The 24,735-nt window shown below is 38.6% G+C and overlaps 1 long non-coding RNA gene across 2 annotated transcripts in view; it reads right to left on the bottom strand.

The window, feature by feature from the left end:
* LOC116726374 (uncharacterized) overlaps nt 1–24,735 on the bottom strand; it is a 33,228-nt gene extending 8,493 nt beyond the window's left edge. For both annotated transcript variants that reach the window (XR_004340591.1, XR_004340592.1), the window contains exons 1-2: nt 24,488–24,735; nt 11,466–11,597 (exon numbers count right to left, since the gene is read on the bottom strand). This is a non-coding gene — a long non-coding RNA (uncharacterized LOC116726374). The remainder of the gene's footprint in view (nt 1–11,465; nt 11,598–24,487) is intronic.

Raw genomic sequence — 24,735 nt, 5'->3', positions numbered from 1 at the left:
TAAAATGTTTACACATGCACATTCATCCCACTGCGTACACACGAGAGTCGGAAGAGACACATGCACTCAAAAAGAAAAGACAAGATACAAACAGGCGACTGATTTCAATTAGCACACTGCATTTGATGTGTGTGCTGAAGCTAGTGGTTAAAACAGTTTTAAATTCGAGTTTAAATTATTCAACAACAGATGATGTGCAAACTATGTTTGCTTCAACTCTGTTAAATAACTCGCATGAATTTATTTGTGCAGAAAGCCCACTCTGAAGTGGACCGGATCCTATCAACAGCTTGGGTGGTCTTAGGAAGCACAGAAAAGGAGCTGCTGGGTGTGTACATTAACCTCTGATTGAGCAACAAAAGGGCCCCACTTTCAGAAACATATGAATTCAACATCTTTGGAGTCTATATAATACAAGACCTGATAAAAAACACACGACAAATTGCACATTGAAGTGGCTGTTTTTATCTCCTTTAACAGACCTGCTGTAAAAACTGTGTTCTTCTCATGTGGTGTTCGACACAAACTGAGGAATTTCAGGATTATACGGGCACTGGCTGTAATGCGTTATAGGCTGCAGCGCTGCGTCTGACGCTGAAGAAGCAGGATGAGGCCGAGAGTGAATGTGCGGAGAGACAGAATGAATTATCAAAAAGAATTTCTGAGTCTAAAGTCTACAGCTGGCCAGACTGAGAAGGAGGAATGAAATTGTGTTGGGTGTAACAGGAGGTGATTGATGCAGCAACACTGTGTAATATATTTTCTGGGTGTGTTGAACTATTTAAAAAAAAAAATGTTTTAAAAAGTTACATTTCTTGTTATGCTACCTGAAGCAGGTTTGCTTTTTGTAATTATCCAAAGCTATGTTTTGAACGCCAGAAAAAAAGTAACATTTTTATTTAGACTTCATTTTTTGTAGTTGCATTATCTCGTCCTGCTTTATTTCATTCATGTGTCATTTGGCTTTCTATTGTTACAGATAACAGACGTGGTACTGTGAAGTTGTGGCCAGTAAAGCACATCAAAGTTCCCGTGGAAGTCATATTCATTAGTGTTTTTTTGAAGCTACTTAAGCTGCATTAATGATTTTTTTTTTCAAGTACCCTGCTGCTTGTAGTTTTAAGTAGTCCCACAGAGTCCTTTTAAACTTCCATCTTTTCTGGCTTGGGATCATTTCTGCCCTTTGGCAAAAAGCAAAGCAAGTGGTCATAATTAGATATGGCAAGTTCATGCACTCCTTATTAAATATATCTAGAAGTCAGAATATCATGTATTTAAGCACAGTACATATATCTCAACCGATTCTTTTTATTCTTCATCAAAGTGTGTTGCAAAGTTAATACACTTACATTAGCCATTCTTATCCTCATGTTAATCTAAGTTTTAATCTTGTTCGCTGAGTTGCATAGGGGTAAGTTTTACAAACATAATTTACAAAATAACACCACTGCTATAACAAATGGGCCAGAAAATTTCTGATAATTATATCTACATTACAAAACAAATATCAAATTTAGAAAGAAAAACATGCAGAAATGTAATATTCCATAAATATCTGCCTAAAATGTGTTTAAAGAGTGGCTTGCAGAAGCAGACATGCCATAGAAGCATGGCTTCTCAGCTGGACCTACATTTTCAGATGGAGAACAATGATTGACCTTCACCGTGCGAAAAATTGCCTCAATTGTTCAAACTTTTCTTTGATGTTAAATGCAGGGAAAGAGGGCAGCACAGGAAAGCTGCTCACTGCAGACAAAGGAGAAATTAAACCTTTTATGCCAACTAAGAACTTCCGTCCTCAGTTCACAATGTTGATAAAAAAAAAACTTCATCTCTGTTTAGGCACTTCCAGTATCAAGGTATATCAAAGTTTGAAAAGTTACAGTTTTAAGCTGCTTCTTTCTCAGCTGTTGCTGCACACTGCTAATCAGCTGGCTGAAAGAAGGTTATTACACTTTTTTCTGCTTACAAGGGCGATGGTTGTAAGAGTTCATCCAGTAAGCGGTGGGTTGACGGTTCAAAACCCTGTCTCAGTTGTTGTGCCCTTGGACTAGACACTTTCACCCTTCAAAATAATAAAATAAGTGCTACAAATAACATTATTACTATGTTATTAACTGTTATCTGCGAGTAAGGTTATTTTAGCAGTAATAAGATCAACCCAGCCAAACTATGTTTTACATTTTTGCTTTAGTATTTTGTGTGTAAGCATGATACAATGAAATGTGGGGTTTAAATTTAATCTTATAACACCATGAGAGTCTCATACTGTTTTATTGTTGGCATTGGCCAGTTCAAAATGTAGATGTATTTTTTATATCTTATTAATGGGAAAGTGGTACATCCTCTTTTCTATACCTTTTTCTAGCAACATCTTGTTGCTAGAAAAAGCTCTCTTTTTTCCTTCTGTATCCTAATTTTCCCTTTTTCTGTCTCAATGCCTGCTGAGAACAGGGAAGAGTACTGCCATCATTAAAGCCCCGGTACATTCACCAATGTAAACCCCTTAAAAGAATGGGACCACCCAAATGTTTGCAAAATGAAATGCAACCTTAAAGATCCATGTTTACCCTGCTACCCAAAGAGACCAATAGACCTAATGGTGAAAAGAACCACAAATTAGGATACTTGAACATTTGATAAAACACAGGAAGTTTTCTTTTTCTTTTGGTTAAGGAGAAAACATACCGTTTTCTGGTGAAGCTCTTTTCTTGTGGGACTTACCGCTATTTAATTTTTTTTTTTATTAATGTGTCAAAATGTAATTATAAGAAAGCAATTAATATATTGCAACTACTCTATTAAAAAGCTTTACTATGCATGGTTTCCTTCTAAAATGTATGTTTATATACAGTGGCTTTGTTGGATTTATGCTGTCATGAACAAAAATAATAGTCATGCAGTCATGAGATGCATAAACCTCCCATTGACCCATGTTACATTTTTGTGCCATTTCACTCTAAAGCAAATGTGGTCCAAAGTGGTTCAATGAGTGGAGAACAACACATAAAGATTTAAGAGTTCCTCTTCTAATGGGCCACCCAGGTTTGAAATGTACAATATGTGATAATGTGAAATGTTGACGACAGAAAAATCCAGCCATTTTGTCACAGGCTCCCTGGGCTATGAGATCGCTGTAAGAACATTTCAAAGACCAGAGAAGCATTTATGGTTTTTATGGTAAGTTTACACAGATAAATGTAACCCTTCAGTTTTGGATCATCTGGCTTCTATTCAGAGGCTAAATACAGGTTTGGATGGAGGCTAAAGTTAGCTTTGTGATGAAATGTAGGAGGGTGCACATTTACATTTCTTAGTAAAGCGAAGCAGTCGCGTTCAAGTGCGCATCTATGATCAGTTCCGCTGCACCCCGGCGAAACAACTGAAGTAGGTAGTGAAGCAGGAAACGTCCAGCACACCTATTTTTTTTCCAGAATTACGTTTACGCCGCACCACGTCACTAATCTGCTTTGTCAGTGTGTATGTGCTTTTACCATGTTGTGCCTGTTTGCAATAAAACTAGCACAGGCATGTAGAGCTAGACCACCCAGAGAAGTTACCAAAACACCCTCCCCAAAGAAATGCGCTAGTCTTAATTATATCCATCTTCTGGGCGTGACTTTCAGCTCAAAACAGACATCTGAGCCACCCCTCGACCGATAGGCCACAAACCTCATGACAAAGCTTTACGGAAAGAACTTTTTGGTCAACGCACTTACTTTGGATGGAAACAAACAAGATAAGCCTTTCTTTTTTTTTTTTTTTTGGTATTCTGATCTTATATTCATTACATCTTGTAAAGGGACTACAGCTAAATTAATCAAGATATTTAAAGGAAAGGAATGGCAGCTAACTGAAATAAACACCTGCACAATGTGTAGCACTTCATTAACAGGAGGAAAAACATGACAGCTTGTAGATGTGGACACACACAGGAGCTGCGATATGAAAACAACTGTTGAAAGGGGAGGCTAAGAGGAGGCTAACCCGTTCCCGTCTGTGATCTCTAATTTTTATGTTGGGAATATGAGGGGGCAACTGTTTTGGTTGAGCATGCAGCGACTTAAAAAGGCACAAAAAGACACAAGAGGAGCGAGAGTGTAAGCAGACAGGACCTCAGTGACTATCTGCCAGACAAATCCTCCTTGCGCTTTGATCCGCTGCCCACTTCTCCCTCTGTGGGTTTTGTCTTCAATAACACAGCTGTGATATTTAGCTGAATGCCGCAAGATTTCAAGGCTCGGGGAAGTGAAAATTCAATAAAAATAAATGGCAATTTAACACCTAGCAATGCTAAAAATAAAAATAATCAAGATTTACAGCTATTTTTTTTTTTAACATGCAGTAAGGGGACAAAAGAGTTAATCTCTTCTTCTTGTAGTTTGGCTGAGATACTATCTAAAGCCATTTGTTTCAAGTAGTGAGGCTAATGACCCTGATCTGACTCTTGGCATTAGGCAGGGAGCAAAAGAAGGTAAGTAACCTCATATGTTCTCAGGGGGCCAAGATAATGAGAGGGAATGGGAATACGAGCTACGGTCCATCATCTACTTAGGATCTAGGCAGCAGCGCTGTCTTACCACTCTTTCCCACCCCCAACCAAAACTCGACAAGACACACAAACACAACTCTTCTTCCCCATCCAATTTTGCTCCTGTCTTGTTAAGTAAATGTAATGTGTGCTGCATACAATCATCAATAAGTCAATAGTCTATTAACTCTGAGACATTGGTATTATTACTGTAAACAAGGAGTTCCATCATTAGGATAGCAGGCTGTTTCCATTTGCTTTTTCTTTAGTTTAACCGGTTGGTTGGCATCGCCTGGTCTGCTGGGTCACTTTGCTTTCTAGACCTATTTTACATGTCACAGGATAGTTGATGGAGTGGAATTTTAACACAAATACATACATGCAAAGTGGGTTTTATGAGTAAACTGGTTTCTAAGAAATTTTGGCAAAAACATTATGGTATTTTGACAGCAATAAAGCCTAAATGTCCATTAGTCTTGTATTCTGAAAATAAGTCTGACTCAGTTTTTCACAAACCAAGCACATTAACTTTTATAAACAAAGTCTAGAGTTTATGTTTAGATTAAAAAAATAGTCTACATTCTGTATGAGAACTGCATTAGGGAGCTTACATAGCTACCAAAATCAGGAAAAGAAAGATGTAAACTTTACAGTAAAACTATTTGTTTTTTCAAAAGAAGTTAACTAAGATTTGGCTGTAGAATTAACACAATGTGTGTGTGGTAAACCTACTGTTTCTAAATGGCTACAAGTGGCCCATAGGCTGTAAAATGAAATTTTCTACTTTGATGTTCCATCCTACAGCTTCTTATTGTAAGTGGCTAATGACGTCTGTTCTGTTTTTTCCTTTTATTTGAAATGAATGTTCTCATTTTTTTCACTCATATTATGAAGATGTTTCAATACTACATACTTTTTCTACTCACTTTGATAATGAATGAATTCAAGTAATTGTCTATATACTACCACAGTTTACTGTAAGAAAATGTGATTGTTTTACTCCAATAATTAACTTAAGGTAAGGTAATTGTATTTATATAGCACATTTTCAGCAACAAGGCAATTCAAAGTGCTTTGCATTGCCTTAAAGCAGCAGGACCAAAAGTAATTGTTATTTTAGTTTATTTATTTCATAGAAGTACAAAAGTGGATTAGAACCACAATTGATAGAAATGGAAAATGATCAATTTGAAATTTGAATACATTCATGTGAAGGAAAACATCTGTTTTTATGTACAAAATGAAAATATGTTGGGATGATTCGGCAACATTTGAATACATTTGAAAGTGATGATACAAATACATGACACTAACAGACCACAAGTCGGTTTTATATAAATTCTTCATGTAAAGACTCATAAAAACAACATTTACACTTCATTTTCATTGTCTTTTTTGAGAACGCCACGTCTTACCAATAACTGCTTAACGACAGTTCAAAGTTACTGCCATACACGAAGAAGCCGAAACGTATGCATAGACACTGTATAGCCAGGCATGGATGTTCTCACAATATGAGGCAGAGAGAATTCGGCTGTGATGGGAAAACAGCGGGGGGTCCACTCCTCAGCTTTTATTCGATTCAAGTCGAGCATGGCTGCCTCTTTTACTTCTGGCATGCACATGGATATTTTATATGGGTGTGTGTGTGTGTGTGTGTGTATGTGGAAAAGAGAATAGAGCACCAGAATAAGTACCTACTGCACTCTGTGTATGTCTGCGTGAGCATAAATGTGTTGTTGTGTGTGTGTCAGTAATACCTCCTATGGCAGGCTAATGATAGGTCTTATCGACACCCAGCAGTGAATGCAGGCCTTTGTCTCCTCTCGGGACGCATTATGAAAAGCTTAGGGGGCTGCCTTTGACTCCTCTTTCATTTGTTCACCCACTGATAAAACTGGGTACAAAAAAAATGCAACTCTTATATGGCTCCTATAGTGCAGCGAGGTTGGTTACAATAAAACCCCAAGCCCTGTGTGCTCATCAACAAAATAAGCAAAGCAAAGTTAGAGCTGCAGCTCAAAAACTCATAAGTCGCAGACAAAAGATGGAGATTAAGACCGGAATTTACATTTTGCTAAACAAAAACACAAAGCTCCAAGTCAACGAGGAGTGAATAGATTGGAGAGAGGAAAACAACATGCATGAGCTTGAAGCATAGTTTAAAATTATTTTCAGTAATACCTGCTGTGACAGTACAAGAAAAATGATCTAGGACCATAATGGATATAGAATTTATTCTGGGTTGACACGATGTGATTTCTTTCTGTACACCAACACACCTTACCAGAATTGATCATTTTTTGGGTTAATTCTAAAATCCACATTAATTGAAATGAAATTTAACATTTTCAGAAGTGTTTTTGTTTTGTTTTGTTTTTAACAGATCTTGTTTGTCTTTACCAAGATCCACAGCATTTTCTACCAGATGAACTGCTACTACTTAAAACATATATTAATAATAATGTTTTTTCTAAGTAGGCTGGCACTCATCCCATATAGTTAATCTATTAAAGATAAGCTAAAAGTGTATGTGTTTGTACAAAGAAGTAGAAGAAATACTGTACACATTCTTTTTTTAAAGTCCTTGTTCATCACTGTGCTTGCTTGTGGAGTTGAATGTTGGGGCTCGATTCTTTGGACAAGCAGTTTGTGACATGGAAATGTTGTCTTTTTCAATTATGTCAACAATTACTTCTCACATATTTTTGTGTACAGCCCCTTTGGGGATGCCCAGTCATTTTCCTGCTCAGTCAGCAAAATAATCTCGCTTTATCTACATTCTAACTTTGCTTTTGTTAGAAGCTGCACTGACAGGGTTTGGATTGTAGCTTGTGGTTAACCCTCTGCCACCTTTCATTCAACTGTATTTCTGACATAATAATTTTTTCCCGTCTTATTATTATTTTTATCTAAATGTTCAATGTAAGCTTTCTTTGCTTCACCGCTCTCTTTCTCTGTCGGTTTTACCAACATGGTGGTAAACAATGAATCACCCCAATAAGCTGTGCAATAAGGACTTGGAGGCTTCATCTAGTAGCCACATAGTGTTGAGACTCCCCCATCCCATTCCTCACAGCAATTAGAGAGAGGCCAGGAAGTGCATTGCTTTTATGATCTTATAAAGACATTAGAGACTCCACTGCGCAGACCCTCAACACTTCTAGATTTACTAGTTCCACATTATCCTTTCTGTCTTTCAATTATCTTGAAAGTTAACTTGGAAACTTAGTGGACTGCACTCACTGTCTTTCTCTCTGTTGACTCCACACGCTGTAAATTTTTGTCTGCAAAACCACGCATGCTCTCTTTTTGAGAATCTCACACTGATACCTCTAGTTTCAAACTGCAGTGGTATTTCACGCCATAAAAGCCCTTTGTGCAAACACAAATGCTATCTAGTCTTTCACTTATCTTTTAAGTTTTCATGCTTGTTCACCAGCTGTCCTGACCATGACCATTGTGCATCACTTGCTGTTTTTCTTTTCTTTCTTTTGGCACAAGCATGAAACCGACAATTACCCACTGTGTCCGTTCAAAATCTTTCACTGAATCGATACAACATGACGGAGAGCTCGTCTGCCTGTCATCTTCCTGTATGTGTACATCCGTAAAATAAAACCTTCTGACATACTGCGACTTGAGCATTTTTAACCTCGCCTCTCTCTAACTAAGTGGACGCCATTAGAGATTCAAGCTGCTTTTTGGGCCAAAGCTATCTTAGACAAACTCGTCTGCTGCTGAAACATGTCACGTCTTTAGAGGGGGAAAAAGGGCGAAGAGGAAAAGGCAGCAGCATGTCTGAATATTTTCTTACATCCTCCACCGTTATCCTTCCTTTCTTCCCAAGACAACCCATGCATCCTTTGACAAGTCCCTAAAACAATGGGATTGTGTATCACGCTACAATGTATGTCTCCACTAATCCCAGGTGGTTGATAAATGGTTCATCCATCAAAAGGATGATGAAAGAAGGTATTTCTACCTCAAAGACGTTCTAAACCACTTCTATTTAAAAATATTTTTCCCAGCCTTGCTAGATAGATACAACCATCGCTCAACATCCCATAATCCTGCCAAACCGTTTCATCATTTTCTGTTTTTTTTAATGGTTTTGGATCATAAAAAAGTGCAACTTTGTGAATATACTGTCATAGAAACAATTACGTAAAAGAAGAACATAGAGACGAAGGTTGCTTCCATATGGATCAAACAAACAAAAAATATGAGACTACAAAAAAATAAAAGAACTCAAGAGAACATAAAATCAGTTTAGACACAACAAAATTGCTGCAAAAAAATAAGTGCAAGAGACAAAGTGCAAGAAGAGAGAGGTGAGAGCATCTATGCTGGTTTGATATAAAATGAGTTAACCTAAAATGAAATGGAGCAATCGTGGAATTGAATTCGCTCTGTCTCCTGCAGAACATGAGTGTGAGCAGCAGTTCGGATTGAAAGTTGATGTAATACCTGCAGCTGAAAAGCTGACATATTTAGTGGATGAGTGTAACATAAAATGTCTGAATCGTCTTGGAAAAAAAGTCTGAAAAAGAAGTTTTGTATTCATTGAAAGATAAATTAATGCTATAAAAACATAAGTATTACTAGTTTCTAAACTCTTAAAAACACTCGAGGAAAGGGAGAAAAATAGATGGAGCGTTTGTGTTTAAAAACTAAAACCCCTGAAAAGCTTTGAAGAAGAATCCCATCATTGCTGTTGTAACCTCTGGGTGGAAGGTTGAGGTGGAAGAGTGTTTCATCAGAAGGGAGGATGACATGTACTAAGAAAAACAACATTGTCTTTTGCCTCTTGCTGGATCTTCTCTTTAACCATCCCCCCTATCTGTGTGTGCTGGTGGCCGTTCTGTTCATGCCTGCACGGAGGAAAATGATTTACTGCTGCTTTCAGCTTCACACAGAGAGTGAGAAGATTACTCACGGAGACGACACACACTTTGGGAACTGCTGAAACACAGTTAAAACAATAAGGTGGCTCCTCTGCCAGGTTCATTCCTGTGTTTTGCCTTGTGGGTATGCTGTTCTCCAAGGTAATGATTTATTTCTCCCTCTCTACATCCCAGTACTGTTAGGCTTTCCATACTTTAATAGGGGTTGGAAGAAAAATCCTAACTATGAAACAGATTCTCTAATTGTACAGGCGAGTTCACATACAACCCTTTAGATTGTTAAGAATACTGTCTCTTCAAATGATCCCTGACAGAGATTTTCTTATGAAAAACTTTTTTTGCTTACTTTCCTAATTAAGTATCCATGACCATGGGCCACTTGTGTAAGGATTTTGTAATTTCCATGAAATTTTCTGTCAGTGTGGATTTAAAGTTAATCTCTTCGCATTGATTAAACCACTGGAAATATTATTTCTATTCCTCAAAATTCCTTATCTACAGTTTTGCCGACGAAAATAATCCCCTCATGACTTAAAACAGCTTAGATGTACTTCAACACCTTAGCCTCATTTATAATGCGTGGATGTATGAATATGCAAATTTAGTCTCCACCTCCACAGCTTTCCTAAGGGTTGCGTTTACCTGCTTGACTTACACTCTGCTCAACACTTCAGTTATATAAATGAAGGAGGGTGAAGTGTTTATAGATGCCTCTGAGTCAGTTATTCAAAACAGAACCATATTTTGTCTATCTCCAGTTAGAAAGTTAGGGTTGAAACTTAGGGTGTCTTAAAATCCAGCAAAACTGTTAAGATTAATTGGGTACTCTTGGGCTCTGAACGCTACATTGAACTCTGGATGTAATTTTAAACATGAACCCTATTTTGTATTCGGACAAGTATGAACTGTAGCTGGTGAGAACGTGAGACTAAAATACACAACCTTAAGTATTTGAAATTTGTAAAATTTGTATTTCTGGATACTGTAATCTGTGATTGTGATCAAAAGATGCTGCAATGCCAATCCTGTGTCAGCAGAAAGTAGAAATGTAAAAATGTAAGATTATCCTGAGCCTTGCTAAATTAGTGCTTTGAACTCTAATGGAAATCGAGTCAGACCAAAGTGACACAGATAACTTAAAAAGAAAAACTACATTTGTCATGGATTCTAGATCAGCGCTTGTTAACTTCTACTTCATGAAGTTGCAGAGATGCAGTTCACTGGGGTTGGCCACAAATGGCATATTGTCCACTTTGGGAAGTCTCTTCCAAAACATCTGTATCTGGACGTGATTTATTTATTTATTTTTAAATATTCATGTTCGTGTGAACAATTGCTAAAAATCAATACAGAAATCTCAGTCTGTGCTCTCTGGGAGCTTAGTGTGATGTAGACATTAAGATGACCATTTATTCAGATGCTTCTGCAATATTTTAATTTTACAATAATATAACTGCACAATATTCAAAATAGCAATCATCGTCATGATACCAATGTGTGTGAAATTCAAATCATACCAAACTGTTCAGATTAAATATTTTCTGGGCTAATTTAGGTAGAATGTTTTTGCTGGTTAATATAAAAATCACATCTTCTTATTCAGGCTTTACAGTGTTGTGGAATAGCTAATTATATGTTGCAAATTATCATTTTATTATATTTTTGGTATTTACATTTTCAGTCTGTAGGAATTCGTTGTGGAAATAAATGAGGAAAGAAATACAAAGTGGTTAAAAAGTGGAAGACAACCAACCATGATTTTTTTTTCTTTTCTTCAAGGTAAACATGGAAACTGAGATTCAAAAAAGAGAAAGAGATGGTGACTGGGACAGAAAATGTTATTCACCTGTTAGTTGCGACTTAACACGAGGGAGGGACTCACACACACCATGCTCACTTAAATACTTAAAAACACAAACATGCAGGAATGCAAACATAAAACCTGCCCCAGCTGAACACCTGACTAAGGCAACCAGGTGGAAAGGACAGAGAAATGCTTTGAGGCCAGGTATAAGCTAAGCTCTCACCTCGTCTAGTTCTCCTCGTAGTTCACCGCTTGAGTTAGGGGGTCTTCTGCTTCCTCTTCTTGCCTCTTGGGTGAAGGCCAACACTGTCAATTCTCTTCAGCTTCTCCCTCTTTTGTCAGCTCATTTCATGGCCTGACACAGAAAAAGACCAAAAGGGGAAAACAAATCATTAAGAACCTCTTCAAGTGAAATGCATTGAGGTTAACAAGCACCTTGCATTGAGAGAGAAAAAACAACATATAAATTTCCTACTTAAAGAGATGGGCATAATTTAAATCTCTTATTTGCCCTGCATTAAAGGAAGGCAAGACAGCTAAAAACAATTGCAAATCAATTCAAATTCTAGGGTTTTATGTGCTTATGGTAAAGAACAGTCCCATAATGAATGATTAATATTTAGGCATCATATGACTATACAAGTGTCATTTATAGTTTGGGTAACTGTTTGGTCTTGCTACTCTGTCCGTTTCGTCTCTCTTTTCTTTTCCTAAACTGTGTTGACATGCGCAGTTTGGGCAATTTTCTCATGGCTGTAACTGCTTCGAAATAATTGACACGGTTTGTTTTGCGAGAGTGCGTGCAGGGGGCGTCTTACAGTGCACTGATGAAATTGCTAACAGCTGTGACAGCCGCCATTGAGCACACAGACCCTCCCTTTCGCCATCTCATTTGTAGCGTACAGCTGCACAGATAAAGCACGAGGGTTAAGCAAATAATGCACAATAGCCAGAAAACAATGACTCTCCTCTATCACTCACTCGCACACACTCGCTCCAAGTGTTAGCGCTGCTAAAAAAGAGCATGCCAGCTGCAAGTGTGGAAAAATGACTGGCACTGCTTGTCCTCTTTATTACTGGGGGCAGCGCAGACACCCCAGCTATCCCTCCATTCATTTGAATCTCTTTTTCTTAATGATAAACCCTCCTTGGTCACACTCTCTCGTTGCCTGCGACCCCTCTAACCGCACCCCTCCAGTCTGGTGTCAACCCTTGAACAAGGCAGCAACAGTGCTCCTTTGTCTGTCCTCCTCCCCTCCTCTCTCTCCTTGCCCCCTCATCCTGCCCTGAGTGATGCTGGTTGGTGGGGACGGAGGCATGCCTCGACAGGAACGCCAGAGGAGAGGAAGGGAGGGAATGCAGGAGAAAAATATAGGTGGAAGAAGGTCAGTGGGGGGAAGAAAAAAAAAGTATGGTTCTAATAGTCAATTGCTGTCATTTTTCTCTCCTTTCTGTACTTTTCTAGTATTTATTCAGACCGAGATGAGTGCAAGCTCAGACAGCATTTGTGGGGAAAAACGAAGGTGGGGTTCATGTGACCACACCCTCAGTGAACCCTATGACTCTAGGCTTACCATCACAGAAAGTAATTTCCAAAGGAATACAGCTGGTTTGGACAGAGAAGCTAATTTTAAACTCTAAAGTAAAGATGGAAAAGATGTGGGGAAGAAAAACATTCAGTCTTATTTCTTCTCTTTGAAAACAAGCTATGTTCATTGGATTTTATGATTGAAAAAATAATGTGAGTACGACTGGGAGTTTGCAAAAATAGTCAAAAGTACACAACGTGTAATTTATCATTTATGCAAAGAAAAATACCAGGTCCAAGCCCACCGGGGTTAGTCAGGACATAATTTTAGCTAATTCATTCTGGTACCATGGCGGGTGCTGCAAACCCAGCTCCCTAATAGCATAAACACTGCTCTTGTAGTGATGTCTGGGGAATGTCTCATTTGGTAGTGAGCGAGACCAAGAGGTAGAGCAGCACCTTTTTAGCTAAAGCACACAAACATTGTGGCAACTTGGAGGAAATAAATCGGATCATTAACCCCACGTAATCTACAAACATTGTGTTTATAGTAAACACATTCCCAGCTTTGTGTGTGGGGTGGAGGGGGGAGCATGTTAATTCACTCTGAGTGTGAGGATGTGATGTATAAGTGAGCCATGACAACGCGAGAACCACGTCTCTCAGTTTCCATGCACACGCATCTGTCATGGCTGTCTGTGTGTGGAGCATGTGCTGTGATAGACAGAGAGAACATGTCATAGACAGTGAAAACGAGTGTGAAAGTGTGTGTGTTTGTGTGGCATGACTACAGTGATGCAGCTTCGCGCCTTGATCTAGACTCCTGCCTGCTTGTGACACCCGCTGCGCCTGCTTCATTAATCAATAGGACAGATGAAGACAGACTCCTGCTGCGCTATGACGGAGAACGGTGGCTTGCATTCCCTACTGTGTGTGTTTCTGTATGCACGTAGACTCCAATGCCCCCGGGTAGAACGTGGCAGACATGATGCGAACCTTCAAGGCTTCCTGCCCACACAGATCATCTGCATTGTATTTGCTTTCTTGTACCTCCAGAAAAAAAAGCAAAGAAAATGTCCTTGTCTATTTGATGATCTGAACAGACTTGTGTTTGCTACTGTATTAACCAGAATGGCCTGAAGCCTTGAAGTCTTCAAAAAAAATAAATGTATGTACTGGGATTTTACTTCTGTGTTTAGGTTCTCTGTACAGAATTATACCATTGTCTCACTTTCATGTCTGGTAGAAAAAATTTCAATAAAAAATGAAAGTAAACACCAAAATCACAATGATTATGATGCTCAAACTATTGTTCCTCTTTTTGAATGTGGTAGAAGCCTTGAGAACAAGAATCAACATTTTGTATTTTAGTTATATCCTTGATTTTAAGCACAGACGCATACACAGACATGCACACAGCTGTAATTACCTGTTCTTGGAAACACACACACACACACCCCCACACAAAACTCTTGGTGTGTTTATTTAAATTCTTTTTCAAAACCTGAGCTAAAAAGAGAGCATGCCTTAAGGGCTTACTGAGAAACTCTTTGTGTTCATAAGTTTAGTATACCTCTTGGTACAGTCAGACCATGAGAAAATTAAATCAAAACCTAAAATAAACTTCCCCTTTCATGTGACACCAAAGAAATAAACGCCTCATAATTTCATGTTTTGAAGTATCTTGGTTGCATAAAAAATAAAAAAAACAAAAAACTGGAACTGTTACAACAACAGTCTCTCAGTCATACTTGTGCAAAATGTGACTACAATACTGTGGCCATACGAAAAAGAATTGAGTAATTTTCAAAGATGTATTAGAGCGTCTATATGTAAAACCTGTACAACACCATAAATTTAAATGTAGCTGATTTAACAGCAGTCATCCATCTTGACACCCGTTAAACAACAAGTTGGAAATAGTTTTACCTAATGCAACCTGATAGAAGAATGCTATAAATCATAGGTGAGTGTTTTTTGTGAGTACAATCAAATGTCCACTTTTAATTGAGCAAAGCTGTACTGAACGTCAACTTTTAAGAGAGAGATAAATTAAAGAATATTGTTATAAAGCAGGCTAGATAGGATCTGAGGGATGAAAAAAGCTTAGAGGGCAACATTGATGTGATTAATGGTACCCTTCTTAAATCTCATGCCAGTCAGCTGACTCGATAAAGGCTCATAAACTTTCCACATACTTACAAGGACAGGGTTTGGAAGCACATACAATATTAAACAACCAAGAGTCATGTTTTAAAAATTGAAGTTAATACAATCACTCTTTTTAAAGTAACACTGTTTTTAGTACTGCAGCTGTCAAGATAAGGGGAGCTGCATTAGTATGCTTCCTAATTACACAGCTAGTGTGAGGTTGTTATACTTCTGCTCCTCTATAAAAGCAGAATAGTAGAAAAGCATTAAAATTGGCAAAATACGCACTTGAGACCTACTAAATTTATCATGTGTTTATAGTTTTTCATAGTCTATGTATCAAAATCAAAACATATTAATAATTTGAATGGTGATAAACATGTATTCAACAGCAGCAGTAATAGTTGTTACTTTTCTATTTTAAATAAGAATAACTATATTATGTTCTGTATGTTTGTTTTCCATGTTTTAATTAAATATAATATTTATTTAAGGTTTACTTACTGTGAGAAACTTCCTACCAGCCCATGACTATAATTCATCTATTTTTCATATATTGTTTCTGAAAATCAAACATTAGTATTACACATAGAAAATATCCTTTGTTAAATTGTAATTTATTGAGGAAATGCAGCCCTGCCATTATTAAATCATACTGTGAAGAAAAGTGCAATGACTATAACATTTTGAACATAGCAATACAAAACGTTTGTGACTTGTTTTCAAGTATATTCTGGTAACAGAAAAGAGGAATGTGTGTAATTTCCTGGGCTCTAAATGACCTGAATGCAAAGCCACTTAGGCTATTTTCTTCCTTAGAAGCTAAATCTTGCAGAACGGTTATCAGTCACTGAGAATTTTTTTGCCTCCTAACTGTACTGCTACACCGTTTTGTGTGCATTCAATATAACTTGTGATACTTGGCCAGAACTCAGTACCCTCTTTGTTAGCCATTGTGCAGTGATGAATGAATCCTTCTTCCAAATTTCATACAGAGTTGCTCTGTGTGGAGCCATAGAGACTCCTTTGAGACCAGTAAACTGATGTGTAGATGATATATGTAGACACCTATAAAAGGAATATTAGCTAGTATCAAGTTGCAAATAGCGGCTAATTTAAAGTATATGCAATAAAATTAGAGCATTATTTCTCTATGATACTGAATAAACTGTAATTAGCTATTAAGGTTTCATTTAGTCTTGCATTTTATAGTATATTTTTTTCTTTATCCAAGTAAAAATAGATTAGTGTAAGGTAGAGAACTTCGAATTTAAAAAAAAACAAAAAACTTTTTCAGGTTGAAAACATAGGCTGAGAAGCACATTTGTTTGATTAATTCAATAAACTATTAAGAGGTTTGATGGATCTCCTACTGGCAATAATACATTAGCTGTAAATATGTGACACCAAATCATTTCGGTTTATTGATGAGTACCTCATCTGCCTGTATGATTGATTTTCCTTTTCGTAAAAGCTGAGCATCACTGCAGCACTGCACAGAGTTTGTTGATTTAGTGACTCATATCAAAAGCCCATTGTTTACTCATTGGAAAAATTATACGGTTACAAAATTTCTGCGTAATTCAAATGTACTTTACTGCAGAGCTAAAAGTAATGCTGTCAAAAGAATGATGTCACCCGTAAAAAAAAAAAAAAAAAAAAAGAAGTTATTTAAAACAATGAATAACATGCAATAATGAGATGTTTAAAATTTAAAGAAGAAAAAAAATTCATGTGAATTTACCAAGACATTTTGTGGTCACTTCTTAACCCAAGGTCGCCTGATTGGATAGGCACATTGTGTGTTTTGACATTGTTGGCCTGACATTCAGACAAAGGGGGCCAATGTAGGCCTCAAGAGGGCAGATGACAAACACTCCTAAACCATAGCCAGACATAATCCCCCCACCTCCCACTAAAACCCCACAACAAACGCAGGGAGGAGGTGAACTTATTCAGAGCATATTAGGGAGGTGAAGGGGGCCAGGCACAGAGGGACCCTCTTCTCTCAGCTGTCCTAATCGTCTGAGACAACCCCTCCAGAGGCAGATTTTCCCGCCAAACAAGACCTCGCCCCTCTCCCCCCAAAGGCATATCCCAGACACATCCAGGAGTGTTTACAAGGGCAGACGGCCATGAAGTGGAGAACCTGACCAGAAATAAACAGCTCCCGTGGGAGATGTAGTCTAATTGTCCATATTCTTGGTCCAAATTAAACAAGCTTGAGCTCGTTCAAGTATCCATATACTCACACGTCCCACCCACCATCACCATCCTGCTTTTAACTGACTGGCACGCCGCTGATGCAGAATGATGAGCGAGACCCTATTGTCTCGTTATATTGTCTTCAATTAGGGAGGAGATGATGGGAGACAATGAGAGGAGCATTTGTAATCATGAGCCTTCCAAACTCACGCTGGGAAACAGAACTTCATTATGCCCAATGGTCCCTCATTGACGATAAAACTCAGAAAATATGCTGTTCATCCTTAGGAAGTTTTCAAGCATAAATGGCTCGGAAAGAAGTGAGTCACCATGAAAACTGTAGGGGGTTTTGAAACTTAAGATAACAACAGATATGTACTGAGGCAAATTGCCTTCTTTTATCTGAACTGCAAGAGAACAACAGATTGCAATCTATAAAATCCCACTCTTCTCATGCAAGCCTACATTTTATATTGACGATTTTAAAAGTGAGAGAACTTTGAGGAGCAGGGCGTGGATAAAAATTAGTAAAGTAAGTGATGGATAATCCTTTAAGAAGTACAAGAAACTCAAAGCTTCTACTTTGCGTTTTCCAGAGATGAATTTAAAGGTGTAAAGTGTTCCTCTGATGTCTTTTCATCTCCTTCCAGCAGGTACTATAAAGGCTAAGCCTGTGAGCAGAAGCTGTTGGTGTCACAGCCATCAGTAAAAATTATTCTTCTTTAAGAAAAAAGAAACTGGAGAATGTATTACTTGCAGTCACCTGAAGAGCGTTCAGCTGAGAAATGACTCTAACCCGACATATCGGCGGCTTTGTAGCTCACCATGTCATTTCAAAATCACGTTCCACTGTGGCTGCTGGGCTTTGATAGAACCATCCAACCGGACAAATACTGCTTTCAGAAAATTGTGCAAATTATTTCTTTCAACTGGGATTGGGGCTGCATTGTCCCCACCCTCCGCTCCCACTGCTTCACTTCGCTTTTCCTTCTCTCGTGGCACAAAGGGCTAATCTGAGACAAACACTTGCTGGCTTGAACGCATTGTCAGTGCAAAACCTGGGTGATTTTATTTTCTTTAAATCACGTAAAGTGACGGCTGAGGTGAAAGCCACCATCCTTGGAGCGTAACACAAGGCTTAGAGAAAAATTGCTCCACGTTACACAATGGTGGGATTATATACCATGTTTTATTTTACTCATCCAATCGTTCAATTGTTTTGTCATGTGTACAGTATTAAAAAGACACCAGATAGATCTCAAATTTCATTCTGGTTTGATTTTGCCCATTTGCTGATGAAATCATTCTGCAGTGGGTGCCAGTGAAAGGGATATCCACAAATTCAAGCTGCCCCAGGGCTAAACATCCTTTACTCCAAAGCCCCTTATCTGATTCCACCAAATGGGGCAAGACCACGGCCATGCCAGCCATAGCCTTCCCATTTTTTAAAATGTATCCCTCTGCTTTCAAACTGCTTTATTGATCACTGACAGACCTCAGTTTGTTCCTCTGCTTCTAAGACACTATTTGTAACATGATCATCCAGACGAGAATGGCAAGGAGATGGACGGATCCTAATCCTCTTGTTTTTTTCCCCCTGTCTGGGGCTTTGTGATATTTTGTGGATCATCTCTGTCAAGATCAGTATTATCTGAGGCTCCTGAGGTCAGGCTACAATCTATGTTTGGGAGTTAATTTCTGAATAAAACAATTGTTCCTTTTAATCCTCTTGCGAAATGGATAAATGGAAACAAGCATATACAGCAAAAAAAAACAACAACAACAACAAGAAAAAACAAGGCTCCCTCAATTTAGAAGCATTGATTTCAAGTTCACTCTAGGATGTTTCTGACCTGAACCCAAACATTAAATGTGCTCGTTGACCTCTGAGGACTTGACACATTCCTCCATGTTGAACAACGCAGTGCAGCGCAGGGAAGCATCTGCCTTGTCACTCCACCCAGATGGCAGCAGAAAGTATGTAAATTGGTTCATTAACCTTACAGTGCTTTAACCAGTGGGCCATGCAAAGGGCTCATTCAATCTGGGCTTTCGTGAATTTTATTAACGCCCATTAATAACATCAGGAAACTTTTGCTAATGGCCTGAGGTAGTTTTCTGTGGCGATATCAAACACTGTAGTAATTATACATGACATCCCTCTGATTAGCACTTCTGTGATTATTACACCATGTAAAAATCTCATTTACTCCCCTCTTAAAAAGAGTTATCTATCTTCTTGGTTGGAGGAAAAATATTATGGCAGCACTTACCCCATCTGCAAAAGCAGGTTTGGATCTTTAACCCCAGACAATAGAGTAGCATGTAGAAAAAGAAGTGAAGGGGGTGGTGGTAGGGGGGGTGGTGAAAAATGTGAAAGGGAGCTGCATTTTCATGTGCTGTTTCCCCCCTCCGTGCAGTGTGTACGAGGAATTGGCACGCAATGAGTGTCTGTGTGTGAGCTGCCAGCAGTGAGGGCTTGCACCTGGAGCAGGGAGGAGCAAGTGAAGGGGCCAAGGGTCACCTCGTGGGCTAAACAGGATCGGAGTTTTCCCTCTTCCTAAGGAGGCCAGACGGCCCCCGCGGCTGCATCGCACAAGCAAGTCTTTCACGCCCCCTTCCTTCCTTTTCCCCCTTCTCTCCTTCCTCTCCTGGTCACCTCCTTTTCTTTTCTCCTTTGGAGAAGGCACAGTAATCCATAACCCACTCAACTATCAGCAGCTCAATTATCCCTCCTGTTCCTCTATTTTCTCCCCTCGGATGGAGATTCAAAAACAATTAACCTCTTCACGGCTGGGGACTTTTCCCAGGAAAGGGTATGATTGTAATTGAATGACTCCACCATTTACATTCCTGACCATGACTTCACTTCTTCATGCATAAATCTGGTTACCAAAATCTTAATCTGCGGCTTTGTGATTGTTCAACATTATTACCATGAATGTTGTGCTATCAAGGTGTGAAACCCGTCTTTATCTTAGACAGAATTTAACTACACAATTTGTTAACATTAACTAAACAGCCAATCACCTGTCTAGATTTTAATACAGTTTGCGTGTGTCTCTGTGTTGGGCCCAGGGTAGAGAGGGGGTTATGTACAAGCTATTGTGTGATCAAAACATTGTAATAAGTTCAACTAAAAGCACTTTCCAAAAATGGCACTGCTAGACAATTTCACACCAAGTGTCTATAAGCTATAATGCACCTCCTCCTCATCTTCAGCCTTCAATAAACTGCTCTCTTTTTCTCCTTCGATACAGAGGGGCCTCCTATTCATCTCCAGGTAGAGAGCCTCAAAGTCTAGGAGGGAGGAACAGCTTGTTGCACCCATTGAGCTTTTTATTACTTCCCCCTTCAAAGGGCGGTGGTAGAAGAAGACACAGGCCCCATACCTCCCTGATGCGATGATGCAAAGAGTTTCAGAAAACAAACACAAAACAAGAGGAAGAACTGCAACTGGAGCTCGGTAACAGATTTTACAGACACTTGTTCTTCAAAACATCCCATTTGAACAGATTACGTTGTTGATGCACAGCGAGAGCACCCTCCCTCCCCTTTTCCCACTCACCCCACTCCAGTTGTTCGGGGGATAATCCTCAGATAAACAAGTTTATCAAAAATGGACACATTCGAGAAAAACAACTGGTGGCATGCTAAAAATATCTCCTTTTTCAACGAGTGTCTAACAAAGACTCTGATGAACCGTTTTCTGTGAGGCAAGCTAGCTTAGTGTCTAGCTAACCCATCTGAAACAAAATGATGTAATGCACAACCAACAAAGAGGCGAAAACAAAGAGGTGTCTAATGGCAAAAGCTTTGAAGAAAAATCTGTCAAATGTCCATCATCTTTAATTTTGTAGTTTTCAAATTGCACAAGACATTAATCATCAACTTAAAGATGATGACATGTTTTTTTACGGCTATTTCAGTTTGAGTTGTCCTTTTCTTTATTTAATGTTAAATTTGACATTGAAAATTGTATGTATTTTTAGTTCATCCATCTTATCCAAATTTAGCCTGAACAAAAAAAACACTGACATTCGAGCTTCAAAGTAACCATGTTGAAATATCAAATGAGGTCTATCATATGGATGTCTTTTACTCTTCAAAAAGATTTACATTTTTAAATGAAAGATAATTTCATATTTTCTATACCTAACCATTAAAATTTTGCTCTAGACGGGTCACTTCAGAAGCTTCACCAATTTGCTCAAGAGAAGGAATATTATCAAAAACGTAGGACCTATAAAATCTTATTTGTGAATCTTGAATACATAACATATTTCTTTTAAATAAAAGCAAAACTAACAAGCTATTTTCTGCAAGGCAAACTAGTTTAATACATACCAAAATTGTGAGAATTTTTTTTTATAATCTCACAGAACAAACATCAAGAAACAAAGGGATGTGCAAGAGGGAAGGACGGTTGAAGGTAACTCTTTCAAAGAGAAGTGTAATCACTAACTAAAATTTTGATATATTTTTGCACTTAATATGTTTTCCATTTCAGGTGAGAGACAGTCCCCATCAAACATTTGATATTTATGGACATCATATTATGAGTCTTTAAGTCAAGTCCTTATTCTTTATTTATAAGGATAAAATAAAATCCATCCATCCAGCTAGCCCATTTGATTAAGCCCCATCACCCTCTAACTACATTTATAAATCAATAATGTATTTAGGTGGACATCTTGTCATTGCTTCTTCAATCACATATACACATTTAGATTAAAAGGAAGAAAGGTATTTTCTATATTACTTGAATTCAATATTGGAAATAGTGGGTCATTGTATAAGCCTCACAGCGAGTCAAATCAGTCTTTCTTCAAGAGATGAGCACTCGGTTGATACTTAAAAAAGACCTAACTGTTGTTTAATAATATCAAGACACTACTGTTTAATGGAGCATATTTTCTAAGGACAAGATCAATAATTAACCCAACTACCAATTCTGCAAAACAACCCGCTTTAATATTTTTGATAGCTGTACAGAGAGACACAAAATGACGTAATCAACATCCAACACGCATTGAGAAACAGAGAGGCTCAAATGGAAGACAAGTCTGTTAAAGAAATATATGTCTGCCAATTTTTAACTTAAATATATTTTAGCTTGTCATATTATATATTTAGAAATCAGATTCTAAAAGACCTTAATCATTACCTTAACACAGGATGTCTATAGACATGTTTTCATGCCCTGTTTTTGTCTTCCTTATTGGTCTCAAAAATATGTTGAAAATATGACTTAATTTAGCTCAAGGGTGCTATCCAAATTTTGCCAACTGGTTAGCTCAGATGTTCAGATTTAACAATCCTCTCTTTCTGACATACATGTGTATATATATATACATTTCATACTTATATGTGTTTTTCAGATGGAGAGCAATGTTGTTTTTTCTATGACTATTCAACAGAATTACGCTTGCGTCAGGCCATTGTAAGGACTTCTCTGCGCCATCAATCAGTCTTTGTTCAAGAGATGGAGTGCTCAACTCAGACTTAAAATGTACTTAACTTTACTGTTTGAATAATGATGTTCTGATGTTATATGGACCATATTCCACATCGACATTAAATTTTGCCAAAAAAGGAAGACCTTAAAAAAGACAAAAAATCATGGATCAAAGTTTCCTGTGGATCGTTTGGAAACAAAATTGTAGCAATAGCAATACTAGACAAAAAATGTAAAGCGAATCACAGAGCATACCACCAAAAACTCTACATTTATACTATGCTTGCCTTGAGAACACAAGTAGAATCTGCATCAGACACACTCACACAATAGAAGGCAGAAGAAGTCTTTGATGTTTCCTCATGAGAGTGCGTTTGCGTGTGTGTCTATTGCAGCTCTGTGAGTCACCCACATTCATCCAATATCCATACAGGCTGCACGGCGACAGCAGCACAGTAGCACTGAAACTGCAACCCTTTTTACATGCAAACACAGAAATTCACAAACAACATAATGCGTCTTGATTTGGGGTTGAGGAACAAGGGACAGGCAGGGCAAGCCAGGCCAGCAAGAGAACAGGAGCGGGGAAAAAGTGGGAGGAGAAGATGGAAACCTAAAAACAACTGGCTGCACTTCAGACAGACTGAAACTTCTCTTGATCATTATGTCTAGGCTTCAGGTGTCTGGGGTCGGTGTACTGTAGGCGATAGTTAGGTTTGAGGGTTGGTGGGAGGATGGGGTGGGTGAGAGTAGATAAGACAGCAGCCAGACAAAGAGGGGAATAAGAAGCGCTGCCTACATACCACCAGCATCAAGAAACAGAGGGTGGGAGTCTAGGGAGGGAGCGACAAGAAGAAAAAGAGGAGGGTTATAAAATTTTGATTAGACGATCCTCCACTGAAGTGACTTTCTGTGTCGGGTTTGCTTTTCTTTTTTCCCTCTTTCTCTCCTCTTGCCCGTTCCCCTCCCTTTCTTGCTTTTCCAGACCGCTGCCTGAGAGAACAGGGCAGACAGATTTTATAGGTCCTAATTAAAGCCATCTGAAGCCTTTCAAAACATCAAATGGCCCTGGTCCCCTGCTCTTTCCCTCTGATTGTGTGGTAGATACAAAAAAAAATCAAAAAAAAAAATCTGAGGGCACCTATTTTTTGGATTGACTCTGGAGTGTACATAAATGTTGTACTCCCTCCTCCCACCTATGACCCCCAGCAACCTCTAATTTCCAATCAATAAAAAGGTTCACTGAACGACATGACCCCATAAGGTGAATAAGGTGAAATCCAATTCACTGAAATTTGACATTTAAGGTACTTTACTTAACAAGTAAGAGGGGGAGGAAAAACAATTTTTTTTTATTTTATTTATCTCGATGTAAGACTTAAAATTCACCTTCATCTCCGTCAGGCGGTTTGAAGCGAAGTGCAGACCTGTTTCAGTGCGCCTCAAGTACTCCATTTATTTCTCCTGTCGGCCCCCCCCTAATTGTCCTCATTGAGCCGTGTGGACCGGTTGCACAGCCTGCCTGTCTGCCTGACTGGGGTCAGCGGGTTTACTGTGTGCTTTTTATCTATATTTCATTCTATGGCGCTGCGCGGAGACAACCACACATGCACAATGAGGACATTCACAGAGACGCACACAAAGAATGCCGACAGCAGAGACAGGAAAAAACAAACTCAGATTACTCAAACAATAACTTAAGTCAAATATGTTATGATATACCAACATATGAAGGTGTTTTTTTATGTCTAAATATCTATTTAAATTAACACAAAAAAGAACAGAACTCGTGCCATGCAAAAGTGAAACAAGTTATGCATTTGAAAACGAAGTTGATTTCAAGTCATTACTTTTGCGAACAAGAGCATCCAGAAAAAGGAAAATATTATATCTCGCCACTTACAATTTATTACAATAACTTCGGGGTGTTATTGTCTCGCTGCCTGCCTTTCCCCCGTTTGGACACAAAAAGTCTCTTCCAGCGGCAAAAGCGGCGCTCATCCTCCGCCGACAGGAGTGCTTGGTCAGCCTCATCATAAGGAGATAAAGTTTGTTTAAGATGAACACCTGGTCAATCAGTTGCAGGGAGAGAAGAGCGGACGTCCGATTTCCTCTGATGTCAGGTCTTCAGTGATGCCTGCACTCGCCGGG

This window comes from Xiphophorus hellerii, chromosome 9, assembly GCF_003331165.1.
Source record: "Xiphophorus hellerii strain 12219 chromosome 9, Xiphophorus_hellerii-4.1, whole genome shotgun sequence".
Taxonomy (NCBI): domain Eukaryota; kingdom Metazoa; phylum Chordata; class Actinopteri; order Cyprinodontiformes; family Poeciliidae; genus Xiphophorus; species Xiphophorus hellerii.
The sequence above is the reverse complement of the archived record's forward strand: the minus strand, read 5'-3'. Positions and strand labels throughout refer to the sequence as shown.